Source organism: Ambystoma mexicanum, chromosome 10, assembly GCF_040938575.1.
Source record: "Ambystoma mexicanum isolate Mex_15411 chromosome 10, UKY_AmexF1_1, whole genome shotgun sequence".
NCBI classification, from domain to species: domain Eukaryota; kingdom Metazoa; phylum Chordata; class Amphibia; order Caudata; family Ambystomatidae; genus Ambystoma; species Ambystoma mexicanum.
In genome coordinates this window covers 1,365,993,325-1,366,007,999 of record NC_090932.1, presented here as the reverse complement: position 1 = coordinate 1,366,007,999, position 14,675 = coordinate 1,365,993,325, and the positions used below count along the sequence as shown (strand labels likewise).

Sequence of the window (14,675 nt, the reverse complement as noted above, 5' to 3'; positions counted from 1 at the left end):
CCAGAGGATAATTAAAGTCCACATTTATATAAATGCTATACTTATCCAAGCGAGCAAAGCACAGAAGCTAAATTCTGCTTGGTGAAAGCTAACAGTGTGTTATAGATCAGATCTATTCAACAGTTCGAGACGCGCTGTAGCGTGTTGCCTTAAACTTAGACATTTTAAAACTGCAGTCTAATTAAAATAATTTTTAAATCTCATAATGATCAATGCACTATCAGATTCCTGAAAACCAGGCTGGATGATAACAATCACAGCACCCTTAAAGAGAGGGTAGTTCATTATAATTCATTAGCTGTGATTCATCATTGAAATCTATTTTCTCTGTTTATTTGTAATAATATCGTGCTGTGGAATGTTGTGTTAATATCAATGTTTTTACATGCATCACAACTGCTGGCTAATGATCAACAACAGTATAATGTGCTTGTGGGACCGGAAACTGGTTAATCATGAAAATATTATTTATAAATTAGAGGAAAAGTTTCTCTTTATGTAAAAAACCCTCATTGTATCATGATCACCAGTTGGTGGTACCAAACCACGATGTACACCCGTGTCTGTGGCAACTCCATGTGGTAGACTCTTGGAGTAGCTCGGGTAACTTGAGGGAATGGCATCCACTCATATTTCCTCCAGTGCCTTAAGGCGATTTATTTGCTCGGTATCCATGAGCACAAATCTCCATTGCTCTTGGAAATTCCCTATCCTGGATATGAGCACTGCTTGTCCCCCTCGATTCAGGATCTCTCCCCCAAAAACCATCAATAAAAATAGGAAAAAGACATTTTCTCGTAAACATCAATCCACATTTACCTTATCATAAGCTAGACATTTTGGGTGTATCACCCGAGGGGATTTTTTCGAACAAAATAAAAAATGGGGAAATTCTCAAGTTGAAGTGGAAGGGTGAGATTTGTGTATTATGGATGCAAGTCAGTTAATTATTTAAATGCATAATGGAAATGTGTTATTTATATAAAAGGTCATTGGGCTGTGTTCTGGTAGAGAGATTCCCAGACCCCCCCTTGTTTTGCATAAATTAACAAGGTATTAGCAGTAGGGCAAAGTTTGCCCTTGAGCAGCAAACATTTCTTTCAATGCATTTTTGTACCAGGGCACATTTTGACCTAGTGCTAACACAGAAAGGTATTAGCACTGGGCCAAACTTAGCCCTGGTGCAAAAATTCACAGAAAATATGGGCCTCATTATGACCCTGGCGCTAATGGGTTAACGGCGCCGTAAAAGGCTGCGGCGTTGTTAACCCATTAGCGCCTCACTACGAGGTCCCTTTGCGGGACCCGACCTTAACGGCTGGTCTAGACCAGCCGTTAAAGTAGGAACCCGCAAAGGGACCTGGTGCTAAGTACGGTACCGCAATTTTTGGTACCGTACTTAGCGCCTTCCCCAGTCCCATTCAGCCATATGGGGCAAAAATGGGAATGGGGAAGGGCATATGTTCCATGGGGAATTACCGCCCCGCCAACCTTGGAATGGGGTGGTAATTCCCCATTGAAAATTGGCGGACACCTTTTACGGCACCGTTAGCCCCTTAACGCCAGGGTCGTAATGAGGGCCAGTGGGAGGAAGTGAAATGCAAAAGCAATATTATTTATATGGGTTAACAAATGTCAACCTTTTGGTCACCCATTCTTGGTAGTGCAAAGTAGCATGGAATTAGCACTAATCGCAACAATTCCCCTATTGCAGAAAACATACATTGGCCCTCATTACGATACTGGCGCTAAACCATGGCGCTATTAACCCATATAAATAATGTTGCTTTTGCATTTCACTTCCTCCCACTGGCCCTCATTACGACCCTGGCGTTAAGGGACTAACGGTGCCGTAAAAGGTGTCGGCGCTGTTAAACCCTTAACGCCTTACTACGAGGTCCCTTTGCGGCTCCCGACCTTAACGGCTGGTCTGGACCAGCCGTTAAGGTATGGACCCGCAAAGGGACCTTGAAGGTAATTACGGTACCGCAATTTGCAGTACCGTAATTACCGCCTTCCCCTTTCCCATTGAGCCCTATGGGGCAAAAATGGGAATGGGGAAGGGCCAATGGTAAAGGGGGAATTACCGCCCTGCCAACCTTGGAATGGGGTGGTAATTCCCCATTTCACCATGGCGGAATCGGTAAGTTACCAGCGTTAACCATGGCGCTAATAGACCCAGAGGGTCTAATAAGTCTAGTTATTGTTAAAGTATATGTGAGTGTATATATTTGTAATGTTACAAGCATATACATGTATTTACAACTTTCAGGTTTCTAGTAAATTGGAAGGAAGTGGCATAAAACAGAAATGGTTGTTCAGGCTTATATAACGTATTGATTATTCTTTCCCTGACATTCTCTTCAGTGATAGATTGCCTGGCGTCTGTTGGTGTCTTCCCAGCTGCACTCATGCACTCTATGTGAACCTGCAGTAAAACAAATTAGCACTTTAAGGATGTAGTGCCTTGGTGTTTTTTTTGTTATATTTCCACATTATTTTGTTCTCACATGATGCCGCGGTTTCCTTGTAAAATAAAATTACTTTTTGACAGTTCTCCCTTTTGTACCGCTCTGGAGATGACTGTTATTTGTCTGATTGACGCTATCCTCTTAGAGCGATTGTGTTATTCGATGTACGAAGCACCAGATGAAGTGTGCCCTGGAGCCCAGTCCTAACCATATTGGGTCCAGAGGAAAAAAGCTGACTGCTTCATACAAGCCTGAGCTAATGTTGCTAACTGTTTTTTTGACTTTCTTCTGTTTCCGGTGTGGAATCTGGTAATATTTTACTTGATATCTGTTCTCGTATATATGAACCTTGGAAGGTGTAGAACAGCAGCATCACCATGACAATGACACAGGAGCCACAGACATGTTAAGGAGCGGTACTGCAGATCAAATAGTGATTGGTTGGAAAGCATATGGGTGCCCATAAGGGTGTGTGAGGAGGAAGTTAGCCATGTCAGAGCGACAGGTATGCCTAAATGTTCCAAATTAGATCATGAAGGAGGCTTTTGACACCTGAGCACTTGAACGATGACCACAAGACTGCTGAGTCTGTGGTTTTTGGTACCACTAGGCTTGATGGAAAACATCGGAGATGTATGTGGTCTATATCATGTGTGTGGGTCGAACAGGGGTCAGTCAAGCTGGGATGTTCCTATAAATGCATGCCCCCAGGATGTACTGTTAGGAAGTCCATTGTTAAGGCAGCAGACACAGTGCAATCCTACTGATGTTACTGTATGATCTTAATTATGCAAAATTGTATAATAACCCAGATATTTTTGTGCTCAAGGTCACAGTCTCGAGACAGGGATACTCTGCTGGTTTCCCAACCCATTTCTGTACAGCTGTATGGAATTAACCTTGCCTTTTCTGCCTGATTCCTTGTTGGAATATTTGGTGATGAGCTGCAGGCCTCTGTACCTGTATCGCAAGAAAATATACACTGTACCAGTATAGATGAACTAAGGGCAAATCTCTACCCAGAAGGCTCCAATGCAGGGATGAACCTCCCCTACATACCCATATTTCTGTAATCAAAGCGATCAAAACCATGGTCGAACAGCATGTTTGTGGTATTACAGTTGCATTGTGGTTGCTCTGCCATTCTGTTGCCATGCTTTACTCCTTGGCAAATGCCATACATTGATCTTACACCTGGAAAAAAATATTTGAGTTAGCCCTATATGTTCATAGTTAAACATGGCTCGTGGTAAAATCCACACAGGGTGCAATTTATTTCAAATTGTTAATGTTTAATTATGTTGAAATCTTAAACTAATTTACCGTCCCTAGATTTTCTTTTAGCAATGGTGAGCTAAAGAGAAATTGGACCAAGCATACCTTTTGACAATCAAAAAGAGTGTGAACACAAATGCACGCTCAAACCAAATGTTTAGCTTTCTGCTCGCTCTCTGATCAATAAGGATTCAACTATTCTAGTAGCCAAGCAGTGATTTCTTACTATTGCTGTGCCAAGAGCATATACCAATCAACTAGACTACAACAAAGATGGAGAAAACGTAATGTCCTGTGAATAATGGATGGGTGTTTGATCTCCATTGTCCCCCACCTAGATTCCCACCTCTTGTTTGTCAGATTATTGATGGAAGTACCCTTTCATCACCCTCTATTACATCCCCGATTGCTGAAGAACTAAGGTAATTCAGAAAATACTTTTAAAGTACATTGCTGTGGTAGGGGACTGGCACAAGGCAATTCACCCATCCCCTGCCTCTCCAACCAACCACCTACCTCTTTCCACTCTCTTGGAATGCCGAAATCGCCCTAGAACCCATGTAGAATGTAATACAAAATCGTGATCATCTGAAGCCTCTTCCCTCAACTGCTCTAGCAACATGACTCTGCCCCACAAGACTGATCCCTAAATGGAAACTCACATGCCCTATTTACAGTGTTTTAGTGGGGAACCCTGAAGCACTTTTGCAAACTAGCTAATAATGTTCACAACAACTGGGTTAACCAAAAATGTGCAATGTTTGGATGTTTCACTTCATGTCCATGACCCTCATTAGGACTCTGGCGCTAAACCATGGTGCTATTAGCACCATGGTCCATGCCGGAGTCCGCCATGGAGAAAGGGGGAATTACCACCCCATTCCAAGGTTGGCGGGGCGGTAATTCCCCCTTTCTCCATGGCCCTTCCCCATTCCCATTTTTGCCCTATAGGGCTCAATGGGAATGGGGAAGGCGGCAATTACGGTACCGCAAATTGCGGTACCGTAATTGCCATCAAGGTCCCTTTGCGGGTCCCTACTTTAACGGCTGGCCCAGACCAGCCGTTAAGGTCAGGAGCCGCAAAGGGACCTCGTAGTAAGGCGTCAAGGGCTTAACGGCGCCGCAGCCTTTTACGGCGCTGTTAACCCCTTAACGCCAGGTTCCTAATGAGGGCACATGTGTCTTACCCAGGCTTATTCTTGATGGGTTAAAGACAGAAAAATGTTATGTGATGTTGGGTTGCTACTGGAATTAAAACTGTACTCTGCTGCTATTTGCATGGTGAACTGGCACCCTGGCATATCATATGTGTGGGTTCGTTTGGTGGGAAGAAGGGGAAAAATCAACATAGCTCGGTTGTTTTACTGATGCGTGTAGACCGAAGTACCCTCAGATCGGCTTGTGATGTTTTTATATGTTCTGTGTCGAGAGTAAAATGGCATTTGTGTCCAAAGGGTTGCCTCATGTGCCCAAGGTGCTAGGATGCATTGGCATGTAGTATGTCAGGTCGTTGTGGACATGCAGGGCCTGATATACAAAAGGTTTTTCAATGGGATTCCACCATTGTAAAATGCTTTTGTAAATCAGGCCCTAGTGTTCTGGGGCCAGATTCCATAAACATTGCACCGGTGCAAGTGCAAAGTTTCACCATGTTAGAATTAGGGCAAAGTTTGCCCTAGCACAAAAAAACGTTGGGGCCCTATTAGAAATAATTTACACTGTAACAAGTGCAATTTCTTATGGTAAAAGCAGTAGGGAAAACATTGCCCTAGTGCAAAAAACATGCACTTTCAATTAATTTCTGCACCAGTGCAAAGTTTGCCCTAATGATTAGGTCATGATAAAATGCACTTGTCACTGTGCAAAGGTATTCTAATACAGCCCCAATGCTTTTTGCTCTTTCGCAAAGTGCTCATATAGTGCAACTTTGCACTTGCACCGATGCAATGTTTCTGTAATCTGGCCCCTGATGTTTCATGTCTGTTTGGAGGGATTTTCACTTGTCATGAGTGCATTGGTTAGTATGCATATTAGTATGCAACACAGACTGCGTGTTCATGAAGGGAGCAGTCAGAGACATTGATGGGCAGATTGGTGAGGGGTCAGACAATCCTGAAAATATATCATGGCGTAGCAAGTCTTGAATAAGATATGGAAGTCATCACAAATCATTAGAAGTCATAGCATGACTTGAAAAAGGCCTAATAAGGCAACAGTGTTGCCATGCAAGTGCAACGTCCCAGAGATTTAAGCTGCACAAAACATATTAGCAGGCAGCCTAGTGTTGTAGTTCTCGTTCGGCATGGCAGAATGTGCATGTATCAATTTGTAGTTAGCTTTGACACATCTTAGAAGCACTATACAGCAATACAGAAAGTGCAACAATGTATTCATGTTGTGGTAGCAGATGTTAAAGACAGAGAGATGTATTTTGTATTTAGTGCCAATATACGATATCATGTTTCAAGAGATATGCTAGTAGGTAGCTGACGTAGGTATGCATGTGAGATGAAGTCAGAGAAATGTTGCAGTAAAGGCAAGGTCCAGGGGCTAGGGGAGCAGGGGGTAAACCATGGTGGATTTCGGGGCACATTACAGGATGTGTTTGTGTAAGTATGAGAAATAGGCCTAACATGGAGCTGCTCTGTCTAGTTGATGCACAAACAAGTCATGCAGCCACTTTTACACCATTGCTTGCTCCCTGTTCCTTGTTTATGTCATATTGATCCATGATAAATAGTATATATTACCCAAGTCAGGAGAACCTTCCATAAGGCTGTGAAAGTCATAACCTAAATCCACATGTAAAGTAACCAGTTAAGATGTCATAATATCAATTAATCAGGTATATTCACTTGCTAGAGGATTGACACGTTATCTCAAGCATTTGACTTTGCCAACACTTAAGGATCTTGCACAGTCAATGAGAAATTCAAATCTCACAAAGCACTCATGACTAGTCCTGATTGGCCTAGATAATCTCCAGGTCTGTTATGTTTTCAAAGGCATTCAGTTTCACAGGATTAACCCAGGAGTCAGAGTGTTTTTAGAAAGGCGTTATTTCACTTTAGATCAGTAACAATCACTTCTTAAGCCTTCCAACTACTTTAAGGAAAAGAGACACCCACCAGCCACGTCAAACATTCTGCTCAGCCCACTAACTGACACGTGTGTGGAACACTCATTCGAAGCACTCACACAGCATTCCAACATTCTCAGAGCTGACTGGCAGACATCATTCATAAACATTCATTCTCCATTCAGTGTAGCAGAAACGACAAGCAACAGAACATAGCACATCTCCTTTCCTCACACACATTTGAACCCATACAAAACACTCACTAAGATCAGCCACCACTTCTCCTCTTCTCACACTACATTCACACCACATTCTCCTGCCAGGCAAACCTTCCAGGAATACAAACACTTCAAACCAAACTATGTGTAGGCATACTAACAGGAACTCTATTAAGTAGTACATATTCTTTCCATATACGATTCAAACTCATCTTCACACCACCTACAACAACTGAAGACCTTGAACCCTAAGCACTAGGGTTTAATCACAGAAAGTGGTGGTTCAGACGTATAAGCAATTGTGTATGGGTTCAGATGTTAGTAATTCTATCTCACTTGGAAGCATATCCTCCAATGAAAATCTGTGACACAAAAAAATACTCAATGGGCGATTCACATGGAAGTCACTTTGACTGACCAGACTAACCCTTAACTCAAACATGGAGAGGGCGATAACATTCACAAAGATGTTACTATGAGTAATTCTTACTTACTCTTGAATTGCTGAGAATAGGTGATGAGTAAATCTGGCTTAAGTCAGAGTTAGTCACAGGAAGGCCTTTCTGAATGCATTGGCCCCCTCATTGTAAGTCCGTTTCTGAATGAAAAGATCCTCAAAAAGATCCAAAACAAAAATTTCAAGAACAATTTCTTTTTATATTAAGAAATTATTAATTGCATAAATATATGTTGTTTTTTCATTTAAAAACATGTATCCCACTCAGATTAATTCCATGGAAAATACAAGTATCTTCACAAATTATGTTTACATTTATGTCCAAAACCATCAAGGAGCACAGTGACACCCTTGCTGTGGCTGACTTCTGCAACCTCTCCTTCACCTCTCGAGCCATCCCCTCCCCTCTGAAGCACTCTCTTGTGCACCCTCTTCTCAAGAAACCCACAGCCAACCCCTCCTGCCCAGCTAACTATTGCCTGATCTCCATCACTCCTTTGCTGAGCAAACTCCTGGAAAAGCTGGCCATCCCCCAGCTTAATCTTCACACTGATTCTGTTGGTTGTCTCCATGACCATCAGTCTAGGTTCAAAACTGCCAGAAGCACAGAAACTGCTCTCCTGAACATCCGTGTAGACCTGCTCTCTAACCTTGACTCTAACAGCCCTTCTGGCCTCATCCTACTTGATCTCTCTTCTGCCTTTGATATGGTCAACCATGCCATCCTGCTCAACAGTCTCCCTGATAACCTGGGTATCACTGATCAGGCCGTGGCCTGGCTGACCTCTTTCCTCTCTCTGAAGGACCCTCCCAGGTCCACCTTGGGTCCTTCCTTTCCTCTCTCCGACTCTCTACCTGTGTTGTTCCCCGGAGATCTAAACTCTCTCCTTGGCTTTTCAACCAATACCTGGCACCCCTTGCCCACTGCATTGCTGCTCCCTGCTCAAACTTTCAGTGCTATGCAGATGACACTCAGCTCATTTTCAGTCTTCCCTCTGCCACCTCTTCTCCTTCTCTCATCTCCGACTGTCTGTCTGCTATCCAAAAGTGGTGTGCCACCTATGATATCTGCCTTAATGCCAGTAAGATTCTCCTCATCGGCACACATGCACCCTCCTTTCCTGTCACTCTCTGGCCAGCCTCTCTTGGCCCTCTTTCTGCTGCCACCTGTGAGGCCAAGAACTACAGGGTCATCTTCGACTCCACACTGTCCTTTTCTCCTCACATCTCTGATGTCTCTAAGAAGTCAAACTACCAACTGCACCTGCTCAGAGGTATTATTCCTTTCCTCGCCTTCCCCCAGAAGCTCACTGTCTCTAGAGCTCTGGTTCTCTCCAGGCTGGACGACTGCAAAAGCCTCTTTTCAAATCTGCCTGTGTCTACTCACCGCTCTCTGCAACTCATCCAGAACAGGAGTGCAAGACTTGTCCTTGGCCTCAAGCCCTTGGATCGTATCTCTCCAGCCCTGAAATATCTTCATCGGCTCCCAGTGGCTGCAAGGATTAAATTCAAAACCCTTTGCATTGACCTCAAGGCTTTCTGGGGCCTGGGTCCACAATATCTTCAACTCTCCCTCTGTAAATACCCTCCTACTCAAGCTTTTCACTCCTCCACCTCCAACTCCCTCAGGGTCAGTCGCTTCTACAAGCAACAAGTTGGGGGTAGATCTCTTTCCTCGGCTGGGGCCTACCTCTGGAACTGCCTCCCTGCCTCTCTGAAACATGAGGAGAACCATCTTCGGTTCCGGAAGCACCTCAAGATGTTCCTCTTTGCTTCTGCCTTCCACTCTTAGTCTCTCCTGCTAATCTGTCTGCTTTGGCATTGGGCACCTGGCAACCCTTGCACTTGGGTCTGTATTTGTAACCCTACAGTCCCCTCACCTGCACTTATAAGACCCCTGTCTGCATTTTAACCTTGCACTTGCCACATTGCTGGCTGCACTACCAGCTGTTGTTGTCTTATCCCTTGCTCAGCACTTTCTACTCCTCCCATCTCCCTTGTACTTTCCCCCTTCCATTTCCCCTGCACTTGCTATTTCTCAATGTCACTCGGTCTAGTAAGATTGTTGTTTTGTCCTCCCGTGTTCCCATCCCTTGCCTCGTCGTGCTCTGAAACACTTGTGTATGAGCACAATGCAAATAAAATATTATGTATCAAATCATGCATTACAGTTTTTATTAAATTTGTTGCTACAATCCTTGTGAATTTTAAACACTTTCTCAAAACGTTTTGGACATCTAGTTCCCTTTGTCAAGAGATCACAAACTGTCTTCCTAAAAAATAATCATAAAAAACTATTATAATCTTTTCAAAATGATGTTCTTGTATATACTTGTTAGATATTAACGTTCATTGACCTTCATTCAAATATGTAAAATATTCTTTGTCTTAATATCATTCATGAGGCTGCCTAGAATATAAACATGTCCATCAATTCTAACGTGAATATTTCCTTCCCATATAATGTACAATGATGATAGATAAGGATGTAGTAGAGAAATTCTTAGCCACATAGGTATTTGTTGTTCTTGTATTTCTATGAGGATTCTATTTTTAACCTGTGGGATAACTATCCCATTGTAGTATCATACAGTAATGATGTAATTATTAAAAAAGAGAATATCTGTTACAATAATCTGGGAATGTTCTTGTCATCCTCCACAATCAAACCATCTACATGCAATATTTTATTTCAATATGGAGTCACAGTGCGTGATGTATAACATCACCAACGTGATGTATGACGTCATCGTGAATGTAATGTGTCACGTAATTCTGCCATGTTGAAAAGCGGCAGATCCATATTTGCAGTCAAGAAAATAAACAATCATGTAATTTGACAGCATTCACTTTGAAGAAAGTCTGTTAAATTGCCAAATGACCTTAGCTTAGCTACCCAAATGCGTGACAACACAGAAATAAAAAGACTGTCCCTGTTGGTTGACAATGTTTCTCAATGTTGGACCAGTGGAGTAAGAAGAAATGTGTGGGCCACCCCATGAACCTTACTGAGGAGACCGCTCAAGCTTCTCAAGGAAGCACAATCAATCCCACGGACTCCCTGTCCACCCTGGGCCACCACACATGCGAAATGCTCATGATGACCATGCTGCTGCAGGGGCAAGCTGCTCATTGCACTAGGTGACAGATGTTATAATGTTTTTGCATTACACCTTACATACTTTGTCTAACATAGGAACAAGGTGGCAATGCCCGGACCCTACACATACCAGCTGCCACTTTGCTTGGTCAGTAATATAGGAATACTGAGACTATTGCCAAGGTAGAGAAGTCCATTCTAAAATGTCAGTTTTCCTTCCCACCAGCACCTGAAATGAGCCTTTGCAATGTGAACAAAGCGTATGGGACATGACGTATAACATCAAGCTTACATTGTTACTCTATTGGCTGCAAACCAGTACGAGCCCAGCACTACAGACTTATTGAAAGGGAATGGAAGATGGTTTATCTTATCTGGGAGCTCAACAATTACCCTGGTTCATATATATTGAACAGATGGCTAGGATTTTAAATCTGGATAATGTGTGGTCTCACAGTGATCAACTATCTTTGACCCTGCGTGAGTGACTTATTTTTAGTTTAAACAAATGGGCTAAAATAAAATCATTGCTGCATTGGAATCATAATAGAATGTTCTCCGGGGACCTAGAAGGAACCTCATTTTTGGCTGCAAGCTGTACGTCAATATAATTGACTATATTCCCTTTACTATTTTGGTTTTAAAATTCCAGTTTGGTATTCTACCTCTGGCAAAATTTACTGCCAAATGGTCCAATCAGGGAAACATCATGCTGGCTTTTCACAAGTCATGTGGAAGATGTACATCATTTTGCATTGCTTTGTCCTGAGTATGGTAATTTAAGGAAGATTGTGTTATTCCCATTATTTAGGAGATTCATTATCTGCAATAAAAGGGATGCCCTGCAATTTTGTTATAGGGTCAATGAATTTGTAACTCTGCATGGTATAACAACTTATATAAGGAGAGCGTGGGGATATTGTACCAAGCAGATAAGACACGGCTGTGTGAAGCAATATGGACACCAATGCAACAGGATCAGTGTGACACACAGCTAAGGGCTGCATGCCTTTTTTAATGCAAAGTGCTACCTCCTCATCCTGGGACCCTCATTGATCCCCCACTGCTGGGGCTGCACTATACTAATGTGCTAGACCAGCAAAATAATGCGACCTGCAAAATAATGCTACAGCTCTAGTCAAAGCAGTGGTTTGTTGAATCATGTTTTATCAACTGTGGCAGTTAAATCCCAAGGAAGGCGGGAGGCACTCATTGGTATTTGTATTTGTATTGTATTTATTTATATAGCCACCGGGCCCGAAGGCATCTGAGCACATATCATAGGAGGCAAAGTTGCGATTACGTACATGGGAATAATAAGGAACCTCTACCAACTTACAATAGACATGCCGGTAGGGCTCCGGAGTGACTCAATATATACAGTATAGCATAGCATGCGGTAGATACAGGCAGAAAAGTTATGCAGACAGTTCCTCAAGACAGTAGTGCATCGGAATACAGAAGGTGCAACACAAAGGTATGCATAAAAGGATGAAAGCGCATTAACTAGATACCGTAGTGTTCTTCAGTGAAAGACAGAATGGCAAGGCAGTGATGCAGCATCTGATGTCTCAGAGGTTTTGTGCTGAGAATCAATGTTTAGTTTTGTTCTTGAAAACATGGAAGGATGGCTCAGCTCTGATGTCATTGGGCAGGGTATTCCATAACTTCGAGGCAAGGACCGGGAAGCTGGAGCCACCGGCTTTTCGTAGTTTAAACCTGGAGAGGTGTAAACTATGGGTTTGGGCAGATCTCAAGGGCTGGCTAGAGGAGTATGGTGTGAGACAGTTGGCTAGGTAGATGGGTGACTGGTTGGCAAGGCATTTGTGAGTAAGGGCAATAGTTTTAAGGGTAATTCAATGCTTGACAGGGAGCCAATGTTTGTTGAGGTTGGATTGACAGGTCCTTAAGCAGAGGGCACTACAGTTGTCAATCTTGGACATGTCAAGTGTTCTAGCCAACGTGATGCAATTTGGGGAAGTCAAAAAGGTCTACATGCTGCAATAAGTTTACATGTATGTCGAACTGACAGCGTTGGTTTGTCTGAAAAGTGTACATTCCAAGAGTTTTGGTGTCCTTGGAGACCTTGATGACGTTGCCATCAATGAAAGAAGGATCAAGTTTTTTGAGACGTTGGTGTGCACCCAGAATAAGTAGTTCTGTCTTATGATCATTGAGGCAAAGCTCATGTTGGCCATCCAATCCGGCAAGTAGATGTTGTTCAGGGCTTTAGTGTCTACTGCATGATCACCCGTGATGGGGATGAGTATCTGGGTGTCGTCGGCAAAGTTGGTGTACAGGACACCCAGATAGTCAAGAGCATCAAGCAAGGGTTTAGTAAACACTTTATCAATAGTTGTTGACACACAGGACCCTTGTGGAATGCCACAGTTAATGGGGAAGGCTCAGCGGATGCTGACAGAGAGAAAACCAGCATAGATCTGTTGCTTAAGACGGATGTAAACCAGGTGGTGGCACTGTCTGAAAAGTGGGCGGCTGATGTGAGGAGCTGGCAGAGGATGTGGTGATTCAACAGACCGAAGGCCGCTGAGAGATCAAGTAATAGTAGCAAGGCTAGTTTCCCGTTGTCTTTCAGTACCTCAATCTGTGTTTTTAAGTCAATAAGGGCAGTTTCCATCCCATGCCTAGGCCGGAAGCAAGATTGCCTTAGACCAAGAAGGTTGTTAACTTCCAGATAGTCCAGGATATGGAGGTAAGTAGCCCGGTCAAATATTTTGAGCATGAATGGACGGTGGTAATAGGACTATAGTAGGGGGTTTGGCTGGGGTCAAGGGAGGGTTTTTTGAGCAAAGGGGTAACCTAGGCATTCTTAAGGTTGTCAGGAACTATACCTGTTTTAAATGAAGAATTTATAAAGGTAGTAATGAATGGGGCTAGCTCATGTGAGGCCTCCTTGATAATGGGGGCTGGGCACGAGTCGCCTTGACAATAGGATGGTTTGATTCTATTGATGATACATTCAACTTCAGAGATAGAGAGTGGGGAGAAACTGAATGGTTTGATGTTAGGCGTTGCCTATGGGGTTGGAGACGTCAGGCTGTTAAATTGTTTTTCAGTCTGTAGGGAATTTTGCTTTACTTTGATTTTAGTTTGGAGGTTGGCGATTTTGTCCAAAAGTGATTTCTGTATATCGGAGCTCCATTTACTATCTTTAATGCAGGAATCAGGGGGAGTAGCAGGTGATTCAAGTTCCTTCAGAATCTTAAATAGTTCTTTGACGTTCGAATCTGCTTGTGTTATACGTTTGATGAAGATATCTTTTTTGGCCTGGAGGATAGCCTCTTGGTAGTTAATGGAAGCTACGATGAGACCGTCCTTATGGGCATCCAACGGATGACTTTTCCAACGTGATTCAGCATTATGTTTTTCTTTTCTTAGCACTCTCAATCAAGGAGTGAGCCAGGCATTCAGATGTGCCCGGGGTTTGGATTTCCTAAGTTTGATTGGGGCTATTGAGTTCAAACCTGTAGGCATGACATGATTGTAAGCGTCTGCTAAGATTGAAGGGTCAGAGGATTGGCGGCCCCCTTGCTCAAGGAGGGAAGAATGAGTGGGAGCAGTTTGTCACTTGTTATATCCCTTTTGTTTCTCGTGGGCATAGGCGCACAATAGATTGATTGGGGCGTTGAGAAGCTTCTATATTGAAGGTAACAGTATGGTGGTCAGACCAGGCACATGGTGCATTGGTCTGACGGCTAATATTGAAGTTGGAGTCTACTAACCAGTCGAGAGTCTACTAACCATATCTTAATTCGTGATTTAGTGGGGTATAACGAGACCCTTGAAAACCACCATTCCAGGCGGCTATATGACTGTAACAAAATTCCTTTTTTTAATGGGCAGTTGTTATGAGCATGTGGTATTTTAATTCTGAGTTGGGAGTGCCTCGGATATTTACTGCAAGTGCTATAAAAGAAATACTGCATGAAGAAAATATGAGTTGTTTACAGTTTGTGTTACTTTCTATATACCCCATATGATAAATATTCTATGTGATCCCAACTCGTACTGAGGTGATATTGTTTTTCAAAAGTGGTATTTCAAATAGCAAATG

At 43.0% G+C, this 14,675-nt stretch overlaps 1 protein-coding gene across 2 annotated transcripts in view; it reads left to right on the top strand.

Moving 5' to 3' along the window:
• Positions 1-14,675, top strand: part of GRK3 (G protein-coupled receptor kinase 3) — a 1,763,027-nt gene that overhangs the window by 1,534,424 nt on the left and 213,928 nt on the right. The window lies entirely within an intron of this gene.